The sequence below is a fragment of the Chiloscyllium plagiosum genome, chromosome 18 (genome assembly GCF_004010195.1).
Source record: "Chiloscyllium plagiosum isolate BGI_BamShark_2017 chromosome 18, ASM401019v2, whole genome shotgun sequence".
Classification (NCBI taxonomy): domain Eukaryota; kingdom Metazoa; phylum Chordata; class Chondrichthyes; order Orectolobiformes; family Hemiscylliidae; genus Chiloscyllium; species Chiloscyllium plagiosum.
In genome coordinates this window covers 51,754,104-51,777,555 of record NC_057727.1, presented here as the reverse complement: position 1 = coordinate 51,777,555, position 23,452 = coordinate 51,754,104, and the positions used below count along the sequence as shown (strand labels likewise).

At 39.8% G+C, this 23,452-nt stretch overlaps 1 long non-coding RNA gene across 1 annotated transcript in view; it reads left to right on the top strand.

Annotated features, from left to right (window-relative positions):
* LOC122559097 overlaps positions 1-7,288 on the top strand; it is a 141,942-nt gene extending 134,654 nt beyond the window's left edge. Inside the window, exons 2-3 of the long non-coding RNA XR_006314345.1 lie at positions 2,056-2,093; positions 6,477-7,288. This is a non-coding gene — a long non-coding RNA (uncharacterized LOC122559097). The remainder of the gene's footprint in view (positions 1-2,055; positions 2,094-6,476) is intronic.
* The last annotated feature ends 16,164 nt before the right edge of the window (positions 7,289-23,452 follow it).

Sequence of the window (23,452 nt, the reverse complement as noted above, 5' to 3'; positions counted from 1 at the left end):
GGATCCTTCCATATCCGTCGCAAATTCACCTGCACCTCCACGCACATCATTTACTGTATCCGCTGCACCCGATGTGATCTCCTCTACATTGGGGAGACAGGCCGCCTACTTGCAGAACATTTCAGGGAACACCTCTGGGACACCCGCATCAACCAACCCAACCGCCCGTGGCTGAATGCTTTAACTCCCCCTCCCACTCCACCAAGGTCATGCAGGTCCTTGGCCTCCTCCATTGCCAGACCCTGGCCACACGATGCCTGGAGGAAGAGCGCCTCATCTTCCGTCTAGGAACCCTCCAACCACATGGGATGAATGTAGATTTCTCCAGCTTCCTCATTTCCCCTCCCCTCACCTTATGTCAGTCCCAATCCCCGGATTCTGAATCGCCCTCTTGACCTGCAATCTTCTTCCCGACCTCTCCGCCCCACCACCTCTCCGGCCTATCACCCTCACCCTCAACTCCTTCCACCTATCGTATTCCCAGCACCCTCCCCACCTTTTATCTCAGCCCGCTTGGCACACCAGCCTCGTTCCTGAAGAAGGGGAGATATTTTGTCTGAATTTACCTTGCCTGATCAGCTCAGCCATACTGTTGGCAGACTTAATTTTGGAGTAAGTAGTTGTTCACTGTGGTGTATGACAATTTGACACAACTCAGCTTTGATAACAGGGGAAGCCTTTCAGCCAAGCCATTTTCGTCACAGCCATCCATCTCATTGTCAGTGGAATATTTTAATGCAGCTCATCTCAGGAGATTCTGCTTTTTATTTCGTTTTTGTTATGAGCATGCAAAGCCAAGCAAAATTGTCTACATTTTTCTTTGTCGAACATTTGTTGTTCAACCACTTTCACCTTATGAATTGACGTGAAATGAAATGAATAACCTCTGTTATTCAGGAGTAAAATTGTATGTTGTGACAAACGTTAGCATGTTGTAGTATTTGATGACCCAGCATTGGAGCATATCTGTAACATTAAGTACTGCTTTCCCAGAACCATACAGCTGAATCCTTGTCAGTTGTAAGCAGTGTTTCAACAGTCGAGACTCTCTATCTGACAATACTGTGTTAGTTGCTCAAGCGTCTAACTTGAAATTCATGAGATGCCCATTGATGTAAATATCTGACTGGAAAATGTTTGGTTTGGGTCACTGATTTTTCCGATAAAGCTTCAGTTTTACCTTCTACGTGAGACTATCTAATTTATCTCTTTGCATGGCTAGTTCTTGGATCTTCTGCTTTTCTGTGGCAGTATCCTGATTTGGCGCATTTTCTGAAAATGACAAACTTTCTTACAACTAAAATATCTTGGTTTTAAAATCTGGGCACTGTTTGAAACTGTGAGGTTTCTTTGCTGCACTGTTCTAGGAAAGGCTTTTGGAGCCTGGTGTCTGTTATACTGTGTTGGCTTATCTGGTATGGCTTTGTGGTTTTGTGCCTTAAGAAATAACTTAATTCTGCATATATCCTGTGAAAAATTTTATCTTTTCTAAGGATTAATCTGTTTTGCTTCCAGACCCTTGGTTTGCTCACCATCTGAGTGGCATTCTCCTGACAAAGATTCACAAGTAACAGCTGCCGCATTCGGTCTCTTATTAATTTTAACATTGCTAAGATATTCACATTTCTCAATTAGCCTGTGGAGATAATTATTGAAATCATCTAGGAGTTCAGTGGATGTTGCTTTCTTTTGTTGGACCTTGTATTTCCAGGAATTTTAATAGATCTATGATTGAAATAAAATGAAAGGCTTTCAATAACTTGCGTTACTCTGATATTTCCGTTCTCCCTTGATGAGCAAAAACTTTATCTGCTGTATGCTCACTTGTGTACAGAAGTACATTGATTTCTGTGAGTTTTATGTAATTATCCAGTTCAGAAGGTATTCTATAACTCAAGAATTGCCTTCTCTGAGATATTGAATTTTCTGTTTGGTGCTTCTCTAAAGTTAAATCTTCCTGACAATACTGTTTCTGATACCATAGCTTCCTAATGTGATGACATACTTTACCTTGCATTTATTTTACAGTAATGGTGATTCTCCTGTGTTCTGTAGGGAGACTGGAGGGTTCCCCCATGCTATCTTGCAATAAGGTAGGTTTTTTTCTCCTACACTCTTGAGCTGTAATGGGTGCTTTACCACCTTTTATGGCTGAAGTAAATGTTTTCTCATGTTTTGGAACCTTGCTAAGACTTCTATTATGTTCACCTTGTCTCTCAAACAAATTTCTGTGTCTGACCAGAATCACCTAGCTCTGTAAATTGCCCAAAGCTTATTGTCTTTTCGTGGTTTAGTGAGCAATTGTCCAGCTCTCTGCTCCTGGAAATTGAGTTTTCTCTCATGGCCCTTTAGTTGCATTTTCTTTTTAGCCCTGTTTTGTAGTACCTGTGAGGTTTGTGACAGTGCTGAATCAAATCTGTAACTTTCACCTTTTCACCTGAATTACTATTCCCAGTTTTGTCCAAGGCACGTTTGGTTTTAACTTGAACAATCCTCGATGTCTGGTCAGCTCACCGGCTCAATCCGACTCGGTCCATTTCCACAGACTTGCATTAGACTTAACTGCCTTGAGATTCAGCCTGTACTTTGGCCCTGGAGCTGCAGATTTCTTCTGTTTCTGTACATGTTCTGTCAGTTCTGAGGAATTTCCCAGTCATTCTCTGAAGTATTGTCATGAGGTTTGTGGGGCTTGCTTCCACCTTTCTCTTGAAGTCTTCCTGATCACCAATATCCTTTCCCCTTGCTTTTCTCAAACGTCTAAATTCTTTTTTTTCTCGGTTGCCCCCAATTGCAAATAGTGCTGGTGACCAATTCCAACGTGTGGATTCCTTCAAAACTGAAATGATCTAGTGCAGATTAAGATATCTGCTTTTCTGGGCTGACTAGGAGAGTCTTTAACTTAGAACCCCTATAGTGTAAAAACAGGCCTTTTGGCCCAACAAGTCCACACTGACCCTCCAAAGAGTGATCCAATTACTCAACGCCTCTATATTTCCCCTGTCTAATGAACTTAACACTATGGGCAATTTAGAATGGCCAATCCACCTAACCTGTACATTTTTGGATTGTGGGAGGAAACGGGAGCACCTGGAGGACACAGACATTCGCTCTTGGCTGGAATTGAACCCAGGTCCCTGGTGTTGTGAGGCAGCAGTGGTAACCATTGAGCCACTGTGCCACCCCTTGTTGAGTTAAAAAAAAAAGGATTTCTGTAACTATGTACAGATTACATAGCTATGACTTACATTGCTACAAAGACTATTAGGACTAGCCCCAGATCTGTCTCCTATAGCATCTTCTTTACTTTGACCAAGTCCTCATGACATCATTGCAGTGGCTGGTGCATACTGCAATCAATTAAGTATTAATCCTTTCGGACCCATACACAATAATAAATGCATTTGTATCTCTCAGCACCTTGAAATATTAATTTCAAAACAAAAGTCGGAAGATATCAACAACATTAAAGAAAAAAATGCAGCCAGTAGGGGAGAAAAGCAAGGCATGTATCAGTTCTAGATTTGAAACATTCACTCTTTTCTCTCTCTTTCTCTCTCTTTAGATGCTGACTGACCTGCTGCGTTTCTCCAGCAGAATCTGTTTGTATTTCAGGTTCCTATCATCCATAGTTTTTTGCTTTTACTCCAAGTCACGTATCATATTCATTGGGCATAGATATCACTGCTGTTTATACCATGCAAATGTGCATTTTGATGCACATGTTGCTTCATAATCATTGTGATTTCCGTTATATATGACAGAAGTTTGATTTGCATAACAGTTTTTCACAATGTGCTTAAATTTTAGCCTAATGCTACTCTCTGATGTTATTTAGGGCAGGCTGGCATTTTCTTTTGGTGCTGGTTTGTTTTCCTGTTGCTGCAGGCAACATCACAAGTTCTTCTCAGAATGCTTTCTGACCTCTGGCTGTCCCTGGTTGGTTAGCTATTCTTCAAACCCCTGGAAATGTCCTGTTGCTATGCGTGCTGTTTCATCTGTTTTCTTAATGATTGCAGTGATCTTCCTGTGCAGTTTTCTCTGCAGCCTGAAAATGTGCCTGGTGTGTCTTCGACTGAATTTTTAGCAAACCATTTAATTTGCCAGTTTGCATCATATTAAATAGGAAAAACTGAACAGCCACTGTATCTGAATCAAATTCAGCCACACAGTTTTCAAAATTACTATTTCTTGTCCCCATTTTTATCTTGCGTATATAAATTATGTAAATCACTAATACCCTGTTGTGCTTAATTACAGGTAGGTTTAATTATTTGTAGGCTATCGTGTTTATACTGCTGCAATGCCACTTATTTTTGTCTGCTAAAGTGCAAAGATTTCATAATTTAATGCATTTTTCATTTCTATGGTGTCTTTTTCATCTCTGAGAAACATCTCAAAGCATTTTAGATAGAATTACGCTAGAACAAAGCCCAATGGCATCTTATACAACAGGCCAACTTCTTACTTTTGTTAAATTGAGCCATATTTTTAAGTACATCTGAGCAATTGAATAAAGCAAATGTGGTCGAGATTTGTACAATCTCAAATGATATGGTACAAAGATAAGTCCATTTGGTCGATTGTGCCTGGACCAGTTCTTTGACGAAGCTAATGAACCAAGACCAAATCCCCTGCCTTTTCCTTGTCGCCATGGAAATCTTTCCCTTGAAATTATTTTTCCAGTTCCCTTTTACAAGTTAATATTGAAATTCCTTCCACTATCCTTTCAGACAACGGCTCATTGAATAAAAAAGCAATTCCCCACATTTCATGTCTGGTTATTCAGTCTTATCTCTGACACTGCAAGCATTTCCTCAATACTGTTAGCCCTTTGAATTTAACTTTGTAGATCAGGTCTCCCTAAGCTACTAATCAGGCCAATGTAAAATTGTCACATTTTGTACCAGAGGCGAGGGATAGTGATAATTTGATTTTTTTTTTATGCCACTTGCATGATTTGCAAAGGTTTTTATAAGTTACACCATGATCTAAGGTGCTGAAGAATGCTTGGGACATTTAATTTGCCTGGACAGGACTGATTCATGTCACCGTGAAGCAGTTACAGTGTAGGTATGTTGAGTTATAGCAAGTCTACATCCACACATCCTGGACAGCATACTGCAACCAGCTGAAAGTCTGACTGGCAATGTGATTCAGCCTAAATTAAGGAGAGTGTTGCTGCTGCAGGTGAATTTTTGGAAAGTGATTGATGCCTATAATCTCCTACTTGAGAGGTGAGGATGCTGTCCACTGAGCCAGCTGTTTTCCTAGGTCTTAAACAATAAAACATGTCTAACATGTCATTATACCATCATAATATTTTTAAAGAATCATAGACCAATTACAGCACAGAAGGAGGCTAATTGGCCCTTGTACTCATGCCTGCTTTCTACAAGAGCAACTCGGTGAGTCAATCCACACCTTTTCCCAGTGCCCTGGTAAATTTCTGTTCGTACCCAATGGTCTTTTGGAAGCTGTGATTTAATCTGGTTCCATCATTTTTTTTGTGTGAGCAGTGTATTCCAGGTCCTAACTATTCAGTGTGTTCAAAGGCTTTTACTCATGTTGTCTTTATCCCTTTGGCTATTTAATTTAATCAGCGTCCTCTACTTATTGATTCTCTGCCATCTGAAGAGATAGTCCCTGACTACTTCATCCTGACCCACATGATTTTGAACACCTCTATCAAATCTCTCAACCATGTTTGTTCTCAGGAGAACACTCCAGCTTCACCACTCTATCCTTGATAGAATGCTTCACTCCAGCGTTTCATTCTTGGAATCAATCTCTGTCTCTTTATCAAATGCCTTCAGATCCTTATTGAGGTATAGTGCCCAAACTTAGGGATAGTATTCCTGCTGAGGCCAGGTCAGTTTTTAAAAATGCACACTAGTAACTTTTTGTTGTTGTAGCTTGTGCCTTTAGCCATAAAACCGAGGATCCCTGTTTAGCTATCTCCAATGATTTGTGCACATCAACCCACAAGCATGTCTGCCCCAGCACCATTTTTGAACTGTATTATTTATTTTATAATTCCTCTCCAAATTCTACCCCAAATGTATCCTTTCACATCCATCCACATTAACTTCCCTGGGACACGTGTCTGCCCATTGCACCAGCCAAGTGTCCACTTGAAATCTAGTTCTATATTTTTCTTACTTCAGAACACTTCCGAGTTTTGCATCATTTGAAATTGTGCCCTACACACCCAAATCTTGGTCATGAATGTAGTTCAAGAAAAGTAGTGATTGGAATACTGATTGCTGGGGATCTACACTATATTATCTTCATCCACTCCAAGAAACAACCAATCCACACTACTTCCTAGTTCCTGCAACACAGCAAACTTCCCTTCGCTGCTCCTATGTCTTTTTTATTCCATGGATGTTAACTTTGATGTCAAACCTGCTATTTTAAATTTCCCAAATCTGCTAAAGTTTCAAAAAGTCTTCACTCAGGTTGTCATTTATTTTCAGATTGTCAACAGTTTTTTTTACCATGGGTGTCTCCTATCCGGGAACAGAGTTGAGACTGACAGAAGTAATTTCACAGGAGACTTTTGGAACTGGCAAAGAAATAAACAGATTTCAAAAGTGTAATCACATTACAGAGGTAGAACACTGCAGTTACTAGAAATCTGAAACAATAAAGGCTTAACATACTCTTCACGTCAAGGAGCATCTATGGAGAGAAACAGAATTAGCGTTTCAGGTCAATAACCTTTAATTTGGAAAATCCATTCATCTGGGCTGCATTCAAACCTGCATCCTGATGGTCAAAATGTGCCATTCCACTGGAATTTTGGTGCAGAATCTACCAGTTTATACTGTTTGAATTGATGTGGACTTAGTCAATTATTAATGCAAATGGAGCTCTGGGTTAGCTTTAGAGAGAGTGAAGCTAACTTTATCAGTGCATGCGTAGTAAACGTTTAGTCTCCTGACAATTTACAAATCGTAATGACGAACTCCAGGCAATGGTGGCTGAACAATTTGAAAAGACATTCCGTTTGAACACTAATGGTATATTACATGATAAAATGAATGAGAATGAACAGCCCATTCCCAGTCCACTGAGGAGGGGGAGAAAAAGATGCCAGAACAGTGCAAAGGACATACTTTCCCATTTGATCTATACCAAAGATTCGAAACCAGGAGTAAAGTATTGCTTGCTTTAAACAAATGTATGAAGAAATTAAAGTACTGTAAGATGGGTTTGCACATTCTGCCTTCTGGACTGTCAATCTTAAATTGCTGAAGTGATTTTGTGTTGTTGATTTATCATTCATCTGCCCAGTTTAATTTTGCACAGTGGTCAGCTCCTAAAGCAAGGTATCCTAGAGTGAGGGGGGTGGGGTGGGGGGGTGGGGTAGAGAAACTGTGACATTGTCAACACCTATCACCCATCACTTGCCCTTCCCTTTCCCCTTATTTCCATTCCTGCTGTCTCATTCCTTCACTTCCCACCCACTCTCATCCAAACCTGCTGGGTTTGGGACAGTTTTCAGGTCTTGAAGTGGAGGTGCACTGGAAGGAAATTGAGAAGCATCACTCTATGACCTTTGAACATGTATAAATTTAACATTTGAGGTGTGTGACAAAGAAAAAAACCCAAAGATTATTGAAGTTTATTTCAGTTCAAGTTACAACAGGAAGGAATCTAAATTTAATTTATTGCTCATGGCTTAGTTTTTGCTAGACTAGAATTTTTGAAAAATCTATGAGATGGATTCTAGCTGTTATTGTATTTATTATTTAATTCTCTGCTTACTTTACGAATTAGAACTCAGAATAAAAGATTCATTTAACAAATTTTTACTACTCTTAAATATTTAATACTTTATTATCATTGGAGTGATTGTAACGAGGTCTGATTGTATCTTATTGACTGAGATTCTTAATTGTGGTTGTTAACCTGGGTCAATCAGGGAGCCCTGGCTGACATATAAACAGGAGAGTCAGAGAGTCTCAGCTGGCTGGTCAGAGTCCATGTATTGTGCACGTGTAAATAAAAGGCGACTTGGTGACAGGATATTGACATCTGTGCACTTATTTCAATCCTGAATAAGGGTACAACAATACCGAGACAATAAAATATTCAAAAAGTTGAGTTGAATATGGAAGTCATAACACATTTACAGTGCAGAAAGTATTTGATTTATTTATTGTATGTAATGTTGGTAAGAATATGGAGGCTTGGGTCTTCTCTGAGCCAAAAAATAATTTAGCTTTCGGTAGTACAGAAAAATGAGAAGAAAGATAAATGACGTGGAGAGTCAGACTGCTAACTCTTGATTTGCCTTTGGGAAATCAAGCTTATGTTGACTGAATTTCAGAGAAACTATGGTTTCTAAAAGTGTAAATAACAAAGGACACCAGGAGAGAGACTAACCAACATTGCATGCATTGTATGCATGACAAAATTCAAAAAAATCTTTCATTGGAATTTTCGAAGCTCTATGAAGCCCTAAATACATTACTTCACTCATTTTCTAATGATGTGTTAATTGTTCATTAAGAATAAATAGAATCAGACTTAGTCTGTTTGTATAATCCACATAGAGATTCTGGCAGACAAGCCAATGGAGATGGTGATAATAGATAGAACTGATCATGGTCTCACCAATATTGTGATTTGCCCAATTAGTTGCATAAATTGCAGGCTAATTCCCTTAGCTGAGTTACTTTTCATCATTGTTTTGTAAAAAAAACCAAGATTACTCAACTACCAACTCAACTGAGATTTGTACCAAACAGAGAACTTGATCGTATCTAGGATCTTGAAGTTCGGAAAGCTTCACAGATATTGTCTTCACCAACAGCTGTTGCTGTATTGTAGTATTATTGTGATAACTGGTGGTAGTTCTGACCTAGACATTAAAACCAGTGGCTGGGTTGTACTTTCACTGGCTCTGAGTCAAGAAAAACAGACTGCAGTGAATTACATTAACCCATTGAACTTTGCTAATTTGGCATACTAATGTATTTTAATTACTATAATCTTTCAAAAAAAAAGCACACATGATCAAAACACAATTTAAAACATTACATTTAAAAAAACGTTTCCTCGAATTTGCAATTTTTAGCTCAGAAATCCCATAAAGCTGTTGCATATTTTCAGATGGTACAGTGCCCCTTTCAGAAACAAGCGATGAAGAAAGCAGATTTTGCTTTTCTTCACAGTCAACACGAAACAAATCCAGTTAGAGTTACTGCAGTCAACTGTATTTTGCTTTCATATGTTGTGCATGCTTGCTATATGTACCAATGGAATTGAATATAAACAACAGTAAAATTTTGACTTCATACAAATTGGATGTTGTAGATTGTGATTTATTCGTTGATGGGAAGTGATGGCTTTGGAAAACCTAATATTTATTATTTGGAGATGCCTGTGTTAGACTGGGGTGTACAAAGTTAAAAACCATACAACACTAGGTTACAGTCCAACAGGTTTATTTGGAAGCACTAGCTTTCAGAGCGCTGCTCCTACAAACACCTGATGAAGGAGCAGTGCTCCAAAAGCTAGCGCTTCCAACTAAACCTGTTGGACTATAACCTGGTGTTGTGTGATTTTTAAGCTAATATTTATTGTCCATTGCTAATTGACATTGAGAACTTGGTCAACTATCATAATGACTGCAGCCTGGATTCTTTTCGACACGCATTTATAGGAACCATCTACAAACCAATTCACGCGAATCAGGGCTATTGTAGAACCCAGCATTTACCTCTTGAAAATGAGTTTCTGAACCAGTCAGTTGTATTCATGCAGTACACTCCAGATAAGATGTCCCATAACCTCCATCACCAAAGTAGGAATGTTGGATGAGGAGCAAATCTTGGAGTGAAAGGAAACATCTGATGAGGAAGATGAGGGCATTGATTCCTGAGGTGGACTAGGAGGACTTCCAAAGAGAGGAAGACAGGACAATGGCCCACTCAAGAGACCAGAGAGAAACTTGCAGCTGCCCACTTCCAAGAAGGCTGAGCTCAGCTGAGACTTTCCAAATGTAAGATAGTTTTTAATTTGAGTTCTTAACTGTCAGCCCTTGCTCAATGTATTCCACATTCCTCAAGGATTGAGGTGTTTTCCCTCCTGATTGATCTGCCCAATAAAGTGTGAACTTTTACTTTCAAATGTGGTCATACACATTACCATTGATATCATTGCCTCTGCAGTTTTTATTCCCCCCCCCACCCAACTCTGCTTATGTGAAAGACTGATGTCTGCACCAGGGTTGGAGGGAACTTGCTGAATGTTATGCATTAATGGTTTTGAAGACTTGGGCAAGCAATCTCTGAGGACTTGGGCTTCCAGTACACACCGGTGTGCCATGCTATGAGCCTGACTAACAATCATAAGTAAGCTATCAATATAACGGTTCACTCACAGAGCACTGCTCTTGGCAGACAGAAAAGAGATCGACATGCACTGTACCTGATTTACCTCAACAGAATAGGTGACGGCCATTTGCTGTTTAATTTCTTCGCGCAATTAGAGTCAAAACGCCTGGTTTAGGAATTAACCAAACTGTGGACATTAATTAGCAATCAGCATAATGGGTGTATTCTCTATCTCAATGTCTCCACCAGTCAGAGTTCACTTTTACCATCAGCACTCTCTTCTCCATCAGTATAAATGTTAGCTTTCCCTTGAATCAGTATCCTTGTGAAAAGTCTTGATGAGTGCAAGATAAAAGACGTTGACAACATGTCTTTTTTTTCAACAAAGCTCAATTCCTGAACTACCAAATGGCTACTTATGTGGTCACCTACAAATTACCAGTCAAGTGTAGAAAAGAATGATGTCCATTTACTTAAATATATGCAGTGGCATCAGTACTTAAGATGATTGGCAATATCCAGGATAAAGCAGTTCAATACAGCAACTCCTCGTCCAATAGACAAACGCTTAATTCCCTCCTTTATTTTTTGTCCATGGTTGTACATTATTAAAACTACAGGATGCGATGCAACAAATTACCAAGTTACCTCCCAAAAATGTAACATCCACTACCTAGAAAGACAGTGAATGATGAAGATGGTGAAGAATCAGTTATAATATTGCCAATTAAATAGAGCCATAAAGTCATACAGCATGGAAGCATTCGATCCCACTGGTCCATGCTGACTTGGTTTTCCATACAAAACTGTCCCACTTGCCTGCATTTGGCCCATATCCCTCTAAACCTTTCTTATTCATGTACCTGTCCAAATGTCTTTTAAATGTTGTAACTGTACCTACACCATTTCCTCTGTTGCTCCTCAGATCCCTTTTAAATCTTTTCTCTCACCTTAAAATTATGCTGTATAGTTTTGAACTCCCCTACCCTAAGGAAGAGAATTTTACTGTTTACCTTATCTATGCCCCTCATGATTTTGTAAATTTATGTAAGATCACCCTCAACTTCCTCCACTCCAGGGAAAAAAGTCCCAGCCTGCCCAGCCTCTGCTTGTAACTCAAACCCTAAAGTCCCAGTAACATCTTTGTCAATCATTTCTGCACCCTTTTCAATTAATAACATCCTTCCATAGCATAGTGAACAGAATTATACACAGCACCCAAAACGTGGTCTCACCAATGGGGTGTATAGGTGCAATATGATTTCCCAACTCCTATACTCAGTGCTCTGACAAATGAAGGCATGCATGCCAAATGTCCTCATCACCCTGTCTACCTGCAACTCCACTTTCAAGGAACTGTGTACCTGAACCCCAAGATCTCTTTGTTCAACAACACTCTCTAGGGCCTGAATGCTAACTGCTCACCAATGGGGTGTATAGGTGCAAAATGATTTCCCAACTCCTATACTCAGTGCTCTGACAAATGAAGGCATGCATGCCAAATATCCTCATCACCCTGTCTACCTGCAACTCCACTTTCAAGGAACTGTGTACCTGAACCCCAAGATCTCTTTGTTCAACAACACTCTCTAGGGCCTGAATGCTAACTGTATACGTCCTGCCTTTGTTTCGCTCACCAAAATGCAACACCTCACATTTATTTACATTAAACTCCATCTGCTATTCCTCAATGCAATTTCCATTGCATTCCCCATCAAGATCCCACTGTACTCTTAGAAAACCTTCTTCACTGTTCATTATACCACTAATTTGTCGAAGGGATGTGGTTAGACTCTCTAGAGTTGGCTATTGCCTGGTACTTGTGTGACACAGTCACTTCTTGCTGCTTACCAGATCAAGTTTTGTTCCTTGAGTGCATAAAATGCTTTATTATCTGAGGAACTTTTCTACATTTTCCTCATGTCTCTGCAACTTTGACATCTTTTGGAGTAAAGGTTATTGATGAACTGAATATGGCTAACAGCAAAGATGAAGAGGTAACACTTTTTTCCCCTTGATATCTAATGTCCAATATTGAGAAATAATTAAGAAAGTATGCTTTTATACAAGTACCTGGTTTTACATTGAATGTTTGGACTCAAAATCATGTATTTCTGTTTGCTATCATTTTAATGACAATTTACATCCCATCAAAATCCAAATAGTGGAATCCAAATTCTATGCTAAATATTAGGCTCAGTTTCTATCAGCAAATCATTTTTAATTGCCCTTCTATCTTTTGTATTGGGGAAGATTTGTTCCCATGACACTTGGTCCTTCACATTGCCTTTCAGATATGAGATATAATGATGGTTTCAAACAGCTCGTGGCACAAATGTGAGTTTTGAAACTGGAGGATTTTTTGTTGTTTTATGGTCTAATTTGAATAAGTTATTCATCTCTGGGGATCAAGATTAGTCTGCTAATGCTGTTTTTACTGCTGTATAATGACCTCATTCTTCGTTGTGAGAAATAGAAAATGCTACAATAGGTTTTGCTGATTTCCAGGAAGTTCACCTTTGTATATTTGCAAGTAACTTTGTTTAACTAATAACCACTTTGGAATAGATGTTTAATTTAAACTGCTGCAAGCATGGAAACGGAGTCAAGTGGCAAATTTCAAGAACAAAGGCCTTTCCGCAATTGCTTCTGCATGTTGATCAAGTAATCTTGTGTTGATCAACACTTGATCAAGTATTGTTTGGGGATCTTGTCAAAGATGAAAGGGAAGAGAAATAGTTTCTGAAGTAGAACAATGTAAGCCACCTTCATAATCAATTAAAAAAAAACATTTGTAATTAATTTGGAATCCTGTGGAAGACAGCTAACGATCCGCATCCACGAACATTAACTAGCCACGAAACGACACGACCAGCTATCCCTAGTAGCCACACACGCAGACGACAAGCAACATGAATTCGACTGGGACAACACTACCATTATAGGGCAAGCCAAACAAAGAACAGCCAGGGAATTCCTAGAAGCATGGCACTCATCCACAAACTCCATCAACAAACACATAGACCTGGACCCAATATACCGGCCACTACAACGGACAGCTGAAACTGACAACCGGAAGCGGCAGAGACAGGCCACTATAAATGCCGGAGGAAACACCACAGAAGCGCTTCACAGGAGGCTCCCAAGCACTGAGGATGTCACCTAGACAGGGGACGAAACGTTTGCAACAAAAACTTCCAGCTCGGCGAACAGAACCACAGCGAAGGGTAGGAGAAGTGTGTCAACGTCAACTGGATGAGAATAAATTCTAAAGGTTACATGCTGATTGGACAAAATTTAGAGGAGTATAGCACAGAAAGAGACCATTTTCAGCACAGTGTCTATTTTAGCTCTTTTGAGGAAAAAAAATCAAATGAGTTCTACTTCTGTACATTTTCCACATATCTCTGCAACTTTGGCATCAAATATTTTCTGATTCGCTTTTTAAAGCTGCCATTATATTTGTCTTAACTACCTCTTTCCAGTTTGTAGCTTCTTTGAATTTTTATGTTGTAGAATAGTTTTACTGACAACCCCAGTCAGGGAATCATTACTCCTGCGCAAGCCTTGACAATGGCCACCTCAATTTATAACAGCAGATGGAAAGCATAGTCCTGCCCTTACACACACTTCTGTTAGATACTTTCACAAGTAATGGGGAATGAGAATCCTGTCAGTTTATCTCTCCCTTACCTATGAGTGGTGTTCTCTTTGTGATTGGCTAACTCTAATTCTGAAGCAATGCACCTTCAATGAGGATTTCTGTTTGCAATGTTGAGTAAAGACCTGGAATTTGCTTTCTCCATGACACCATTTTCCAACATTATACTGTTGAGAGGCCAAGCATTGTAGCATGTAAATCCAGAAATTGTGTTCGGTCTTTTTGTGTTACCCTGGAGACTTGATAATTGCATTTGCCTACTTTGAAAGTCATGGTGAAGAAATGGCATTGATGATATTTAGGCTGACTATACCTCATGACTGTGTATTTTTGCTACATTGTTGAGCTGGTATTTCCAGTTGGAAAGGGTCTCAGGAGGCACTGAGTCAAACAGCACACCAATACTAGATGCTTTCTCAACTTTCAAAACAACTGTGGAAGGAGCTGACTATTTAAATACTTATAAATTTAAATTTGTTGGCATCATTCTGATAACATTTATTTGACATTTTAAAAAGTACGATTTTTAAAAAATACTGACATTTACTTGACTTAAGGTTTCACGATGCTTTTGAAATTAGTCGTTTTCATTTTCACTTGATTTTTTTTAAATGGCAGATACTGCACTGGCTTGGATTTGATCTTTCCTGGGTGCAGTTTCTATGCCCTAGATAGAACGCAGTAGTACAGCACAGGAATAGGCCCTGCCGCCCACAGTGAAGTATCAAACATGACACCAAATTAAACTAATCTCTTCTGCCTGCCCTGGTCCATATCCCTCCATTCTTCGCATGTTCATGTGCTTATCTACAAGTCTCTTAAATGCCATAACATATCTGCTTTCACCACCACCCCTGGCAATGCATTCCAGACTCCTAAAACCCTCTGTGTAAACAAATGTACCCCTGCATCATTTGATTTATCCTTTTTCCTCCATGTGAAAGAGTGTAGCAGTTAGGCCAATGGACAGAAGTAACCCTCAAACTATAAATTAGATTACCTACAGAGTAGAAACAGGCCTACGGCCCAACGAATCCACACCAATCCTCCGAAGAATAACCCACCCAGACCCATTTCCCTCTGACTAATACACCCAACACCATGGGCAATTTAGCATGATCAATTCACCTGACCTGCACATCTTTGGATTGTGGGAGGAAACCAGAGCACCCGGAAGAAACCCACGCAGACACGGGGAGAATATGCAAACTCCACACTGACAGTCGCCCAAAGCTGGAATCAAACCCAGGTCTCTAGCGCTGTGAGGCTGCAGTGGTAACCACTGAGCCACCGTGCCACCCTATATAACTGAAATTTTCACCACCTTTGTGTTAACACTTCTGTTTGAGACCAGTGACCAGCATTGTTGAATTTTACTGACTGCAAGCTCTGCTCTGTGGTATTTGTGATCTGCTCAAAGATTATACAAGCCATTTACCAAGAATCCCTCTCAAAATAGAAGCTACTATCAAATCTGAAAAAGAAAAACCATAACTTGCGCTCAGAAGTTATAAGGAGAGGCTGTATAGGAATTCCTGATGAAGGGCCCTGGCCCGAAACATCGATTCTCCTGCTCCTCGGATGCTGCCTGACCTGCTGTACTTTCCCAGCAACACACTCTCGACTCTGATCTCCAGCATCGGCAGGCCTCACTTTCTCCTGGAACCTTTTTCACTGGAGCATAGGAGGTTGAGAGGAGACTTTATAGACGTTTAAAAAATCATGAGTGGTATAGATAAGGTGAATGGCAAGTGTCTTTTCCTGAGGTGAAGGATTTCAAAACAGGGGGACATATTCTTAAGATGAAAGGAGAAAGATTTTAAAAAGATGTGGGCAAGGGAGAGTGGCTCATGCGTGGAATGAACTTCCAGAGGAAATGGTGGATGTGAGTACAGTTACAATCTTTAAAAGACATTTGGGTAAGTACATGAGTAAAGATTGTTTGAAAGGAATGGGCCAAGCACTGGCATGTGGGACTAGTTTAATTTTGGGTTATGGTCAGCATGGACTAGTTGGACCAAAGGGTCTGTTTCCATGCTGTATGACTCTATGGCTGTATAAACAGGAGGAGGGTCATGCAGTAGTTCAAGAGATTTAAAGTGGAGAAGAAGTGTAAGGAGGTCTCTTGTGGTAGAATTCCCTGCCTCTGGAGCAGGAGGCTCAGGTTCAAGTCTCACCTTTTTCAGAGCTCTGAACACGTTGGTTGGAAAATGTTGAGGTCAGAGGACAGTTGTGGCGCAATGGTAGTCTCTCAGCCTCTGAAGCAGACAACCCCAGTGGATGTAAGTCCTCCTGGCCCAGAAGTGGATAATAGCCTTTTTGAATAGGTTGTTGGATAATATCTACTCCATATGTATTTTAACCAGAAAAAAAAACTGTTGGTCAACTACAATGAGCAGGATTTATGCCTGCAAAACTCAACAATTTTGTAAATCAACATGTTTGCCTCCAAGCACTGATGTAAGACTCTTTTCCTTCAGGAGTGTGTATGTTTAAAGATTGAGTAAGTAGGTATTATTAATTGTGAGTTGTCTTGTGCAATCAAAACTGGTTCTCCAAGTCAGTGCCTGATCCAATAAAACAAGTATCTACAGCTGTAAAACTTGAACACCTATATTCAATGTCAGCTTTGCTGTCATGGTTCAAATCCTGCCTCAATAGTTGTGTGTTCAAGCCCCATTCCAGGGATAGCAGCATGTAATCTGGGCTGACAGTTCAGTGTATACTCCTATCGTTTTGGAGAAATTAGATGTTCTGCAAACATAAAAGTTGCCATGGGAATGTTGGAAGAGCAGAGTCCCTGACATTTATTCCAAAACCAACACTACTTGTAGCAGCTTAGTAAACCAAATATGTCATTGCAGTTTTCAGGTTCTTTCAATGTAGAAATAAGTATTTCCTTTCCTAACATTGCAACAGTTGAATTGCCAGACAATAGCCTTGAAATGTTTCGCTTCTTTGGCTATGAAGTGCTTAAACATCCCAAAGTCAAAAGTGGTGCTATATAAATGCAATTTCTCTTCTGCCTGCAACATCTCTTGTTTCACATTGCCAAAACGAAAAAAAGCCCAGCAGTTCCATGAACTCTTAAAGTCTGCGACCTATTCAAACCATTTACTGACAACAAACTTGGTTGTTTAATACCACAAGCTGCAAATATCAGTAGACCCCACAGCAGAGAAATCCAGTGGACTGTGGAGCATTCATGGACATTTGTAGCTTTAAAGACTTAAAAATCACTCCTGCAGATAGCCAGCAACTGCAATAGCTGACCAGTCTGCAGTCTTCAGAACAAACAACATATTTGAAAGAGCAAGATGTAACCAAATAGGTCAGTCTCCCAGATAAATAAGTTCATCTCTGCAGATTAGTGGAAAATGTGTGACTATGAATTTTAAGATCTGAATTCGTAAGAATAGAAATTTTGTTGGAATTATTGATGAACCTTTGTCAAACTTCTTAATGCTTCAAAGAGGATTTGATTTTGGAGAATGCCTGTTAGAAGCAGGAAGAATCACAGAAGCTGGGAATGGAAAAGGACACTTGGTCACAAAAAAGCAAAAGAATCCATTCAGTTTTGAAGCTCAAAAACCATGAAGATGCACATGACCAGAAAACACAGTGGACTAAACAACGGACAGTCAGACTCAGTATCGGTGCTGTGGGAGGGGACAGCCATACAGTCACAAGTCGTGATTCCTGATGAAGGGCTTTTGCCTGAAATGTCAATTCTCATGCTCCTCGGATGCTTCGTGACCTACTGTGCCTTTCCAGCACCCGACTCTCAACTCTGATCTCCAGCATCTGCAGTCCTCACTTTCTCCTAATCACAAGCAGTGGCCAGTTAATTTTTAAAAAGCTAGATTTATCAAACTATCAGTCACTTCTAGAAGATCTTTGTGTGGAGCACAATTACAAAGCAACAAAATGTCAAATGGCTACTCATACAAAGATACTATTGTCAGTAAACATCTTGTTAATTTTCAACTGGTATAGTGGTAAGTGCCATAGGTTTATCAAATAGTGTAAAGTGTGTGAAGAAACACAAGAAACTGCCTACAGAAATGGAACCACATGGCCCAGGTGAAATAGCTCACAATATCAAAGATAAACTGCAGTATCAAAGATAAGCTTTGAGAAGATTTGTAGCTCAGGTTGAGGTTCTGGATGGAGGTTTGTTCGCTGAACTGGAGGTTCATTTTCAGACATTTCGTCACCATACTAGGTAACATTATCAGTGAGCCTCCAGATGAAGCACTGGTGGTATAGCCCACTTTCTGTTTGTGTGTGGGTTTCCTTGGGTTGGTGATGCCATTTCCTTTGGTAGTGTCATTTCCTTTGGTGATGTCACTTACTATTCTTTTTCTCAGGGGAGTGTTAAATGGTATCCAAGTCAATGCGTTCATTGATATAGTTCCGGTTGGAATGCCATGCTTCGAGGAATTCTCATGTATGTCTCTGCTTGGCTTGTCCTAGGATGGATGTGTTGTCCCAGTCAAATGATACCCTTCTTCATCCATATGCAAGGATACTAGTGAGAGAGGGTCATATCTTTCTGTGGCTAGTTGATGTTCATATATCCTAGTGGCTAGTCTTCTGCCTGTTTGTCCAATGTAGTGTTTGTTACAGTTCTTGCAAGAACTGTAACAAACACTACATTGGACAAACAGGCTGAAAACTAGCCACCAGGATACATGAACATCAAATAGCCACAAAAAGACATAATCCACTAGTATCCTTACATGCAGATGAGGAAGGACACCACATCGACTGGAACAACACATCCATCCGAGGACAAGCCAAACAGAGAGATGCACGAGAATTCCTCGAAGCATGGCATTCCAAGTGGAACTCTATCAATAAACACATCAAATTAGACCCCATCTACCACCCTCTGAGAAAAAGAACAAAAAATGACATCACCAGTGGAAATAATGTCACTTTAGGAAATGGCATCACCAACCCATAGAAACCCAAACACAAATAAAAAGCGGGCTATACAACCAGTGCTTCATCCAGAGGCTTACTGAAGATGTTACCTAGTATATTGATGAAATGTCTGAAAATGTACCTTCTAGCTCAGCGAGCAAACTTACATCCAGATCAAAGATAAGCAACACTGCAATACAATTGGTGTAAGGAACTGGAGAAAGTATAGATAAATCATAAGTCATCAATCTACACTAATCCCATTTATCTGCACTTGGTCTATAGTCTACTATGCCCTGGCATTTTAAGCCATCTTCCAGATGCTTCTTCAATGTTGTGAGAGTACCTGCCTCCACCACCATCTCAGGCAGCATGCTGTTGGTTTCTACTACCTTCTGGGTGGGGGAGATAAGTCTCTGATCGTCTGTAAACTGCTTGCTCCTCACCTTAAACCTATGCTTGTCTGGTCTTAGACATGCCTGCCATTTGGAAGAGCTTCTCATGATTTACCGTCTCTCCCTCTCACAATTTTGATGACTTCAATCAGATCCCCCCTCAGCCTCCTCTCCACCGAGGAAAACTAATGCAGCCTGTCCAGTCCCTCCTCATAACTGAAGCTGTTCATCCAAGGCAACATCCTGGTGAACCTTTTTTGCATCGTCTTCAGTGCAATCATGTTCTGACCAGAACTGCACACAGTATTCTGTGTTGTGGTTGTTATTATGGACCAATGTGCAGGCAGCTGCACCCTGAACTTATTGCATCACTGGTTTATTTAGTGCCTTGTACAGTGAGGATAGAAGACATAAAATGACATAAAATAAATTGGAAATACTTTCCTGGGGGTGGCTGAAATAACGGAAGATGAGCCTTTGAATGCAGATACTAATGGGGTGGAAAGTGAGGACAAGATGAACCCTGTTGTTCTCCTGAGGAGGAAAGAAAAGGGATGAGGGTGCAAGTTCAGGAAATGGGTTGGACAGAGTTGAGGGCCCTGTCATTTACAGCATGGAAGATTATTAAGTAGAATTTTAGTGTTGAATGGAAAGGATATCCCAGATGGGTCAAGAAGAGAATTTGTTTCAGCTAAGGCTGCCTTGCTGATCTTTGAGGGCCGTATTCTCTCCTTATTTACCCCTTTGTCCTTAATGTATTTGTAAAAACCCTTTGGATTCTTCTTAACTCTGTTTGCCATCAAGGCAAAACTACGGCAGGTCAATGGCACCTTGGTGGAAGTTGGTAATCATTGGCCTGGGTACAACAGAGACAGCAAAACTATGAGAGTGGAATGAAGTCCTTACAGGAAACAAGAGTCTGAAGAAGTTCATTCGATGCAACTTTTGAAGTTAGTGGGTTTGTAACAGATATTAAAAAGGAGAAAATCTATTTACTTTTACTACTATTGCATAAGAAATATGTTTCATACGGCTTGAAAGAATCAGAAGCCAACAAGTCAAAATAATAAATTCTACAAGAACAAAGGTCTGTCGCAGATTTTGACCCTATCTGCCAGGATTGTGACGAAAGATGGCCAGACCAAAATTCCAGTGAGTTGGCCGAGAAAACAAACTTTGAGCACTGACAGGATTTGACATTCATTGATGAGTTAATTATGTATGACAGAAGGCTAGTTATTCCAATTCCTGAAGGAAGATGTTCAAGAAAGGATATGCTGTACTCACTTGGCACCCTATTCCCTACCAATTGGCATTGTACTCCTGGCACCTTCGCACACCCAACTAGCACCCGATGTATCTAGCACCCTATTTCCTACACCATACCTTTTTCCCCATGGAATTAGGTTGGGATCATGATGAAGCCGATCATGCTTTCAATTCCAAAATAAACATAAAGAAGGCTATGACTACTTTAAACAGAATTGACTGCAACTGAATTCCAGCTTGCAGACTTCTCATTTTTGAAAACAAAGTTTGAAACAGTTTGTTGGTATTGTCATGTCAGCTAGCTCCATTTATGGAGAAATGTTACTCCAAATGCGATTTCATAGTGACAAGGTAAATTAAATTGTAGTACCAGATGGAGAAGGTATGAGGTTTTTATAGCAAATTCTTCCAGACTGATCTCATTTTTGATTCCACAATATTGCATAAGTTGGAATTCTAGCTGAATATAATACAAGAAGATAGCCATAGAATTCACTTAGCATTGTACTGTAACCAAATCTGTACTTTGTTATCTTTGCTAACTTAATAATAAATTATTTTGTCTGTTTGGTGTTTGAACACTGAGAGAATATATTTTGGAATTGTATAAGAGACATACACTGAAAATCTAATTTGTTCACTTTTATGCTCAGATTATTTGAGCTGATGTCCTGTTGTCAAAATTCATCAACTGGTTCAGATGTGGGACGTGGATGTCATTAGCTAGGCATTTATTGCTCATCTCTAGTTGCCCTTGAGAAGGTGGTGATGAGCTTCCTTCTTGAACCGTTGCAGTTCACTGAGTACATGGACATCCACAATGTCCGAGTGGAAGTACTGAGGGAGAAAATCCTTGTTTTATTGAATAGATGTAGTTGTACCGTCTTTAACACATCTTTTTCGATAATATAATATCCAACCAAGAACGGTATTTTGAAATTGCTGCAAATGTAAGTGCTGTGCATTGTTTATTTCAACGTCTTCTGCTTTAGATGATTGTCATCATGGAGTAATGGAGTTAAAAATGGATGCCTGCAACCTCACTTTTTTTACTATTGTTATGGACCAAATCAAACCTCTCAAAATACGTGAAGATAGCCGAGACCCTAACCTTTTCTTATTTTGAAGGCAAGTGCCAGGCATTGTGATTCAGATGCAATTTGATTGGTCAAATTATCACATTTGAAGCAAAACATTTCATTCAAATACTGTGGTTAAAATACAACAAAAGGAAGAAGAAATTGGAATAATTTAGCTCTACTGGAAAACTTAACAGAACAACAGACTATTTTACTGTTAAACTGTAACTGGTCTTGGTAAAAAGCAAATTCAGTAACATAGAATGTCTCATAGGCAATTCTCCAATCTAGGAGGAAAAAAAAAATTAAGCAAAAAGTCTGTGTGTGTGAAAGCGGTAGAGTGAGTAGCAGGGAGAGATATACTGTAACTTCCAAACCCAGCTTCAACACTCAGCAATTGCTAAAAACTAAAGCTAAAAGTCTTGGTTCTGTGCGAGCTTTCCCCTCCTGTCTGGCTGTTGATATTCTTTCTACTTCAAAATAAAATCCAAGGGCTCACAAGTTGTTTATGGGCCTTCAACAGGCAGTTCGGCACTTCTGTCTTAAAACCTCTCCTCAAAAGATCCCAGATAAAATACACCTGTCGAAGCCATAGTATCGTAACGCTATAGCTTTGCCTGTCTCCAGTGTTAAGATTTGATATATTTCGATCAATACAACCTGTCTGATATCTTTTGCAAGCTTCTGTATGAAGAATTACAAACTTCCATCTGGCCAGAACATAATAAAAAGTGTGGAGATGCCAATTAACAATTGTCTTCTTCCAATATGCCTTTGGAAATGATTTACCAGAGCATAACTAACTGTGAGTGCTACTTAAGAGGGAAAACAAGCACATTTTTCCTGCTTTGTGCAGTGTATTGCTTGTTGGATGGTTGATTATGTTCAGCTGTATTGTCTTTAAAATTTTGAAACCCACCACACTGCCTTAACAAAGTTTGATGCCAAGAATGCACTCATGATCCATTAATGGTTGTGTAGGAACTCACGATGGAAATTTGTGACAATCATTTCAATTGAATATGTTCACCACGATCTGCTACCACTTGTGGAAACATTTAACAGAGGCTGGGGAAGCAGTGGAGTGACTTAGTGTTGTGTTTCATGCACTCCACAGTCCCGAAAAGGGATGGTAAATACTTGTCATTCCTGAGTCCCACTCTGGCCACTGGATGAGGCAGGCAAATGCAACCAAAGGAACATTTAGAGGCATTTTTCATTTGCTCCATTGTCCATTATTGAGGGAACAATGTAAATCACGATTGTTAAAATTTTAACTCTCTCTCTTAAAATGTCGGGGCTAGATTCTGAGAGATTGGTATGCACTCAATTATCCAGTTGGAAGACTTCCTGACTCATCACAAATTTCATGCTCACAGCATGCTACTGTTCCATTGAAATGCAGTGAGAATTAAAGGCTTTAGATTTGACATTTCCAGATTCCAATAAACATTTATTATTGTGACTTTGTGAAATTGCCATCTGACTTTCTGTGAATACATGGAGGCAGCCAAGCTGTTTCCTTCCATCAAGTCACAATGGAATTTACACTGAGATTCTCCTCTATCTTTGGTCTTTGTCCCCAATGCCCTAGGAAAGTTGCTAGGCTGGTGAGGGACTGCTTCAGAGACTCAAGTCACCAAAGTGTCACGCTTTCCAAAGGCAGCTGTACTTTGCCACTTTCCCACTGGACAGTGTGATGATCTTATCAGTGCAGATATTTCCCTATACAGGCAAACACACTGTTCATCCAAATAGAGAGATAAACAAGTT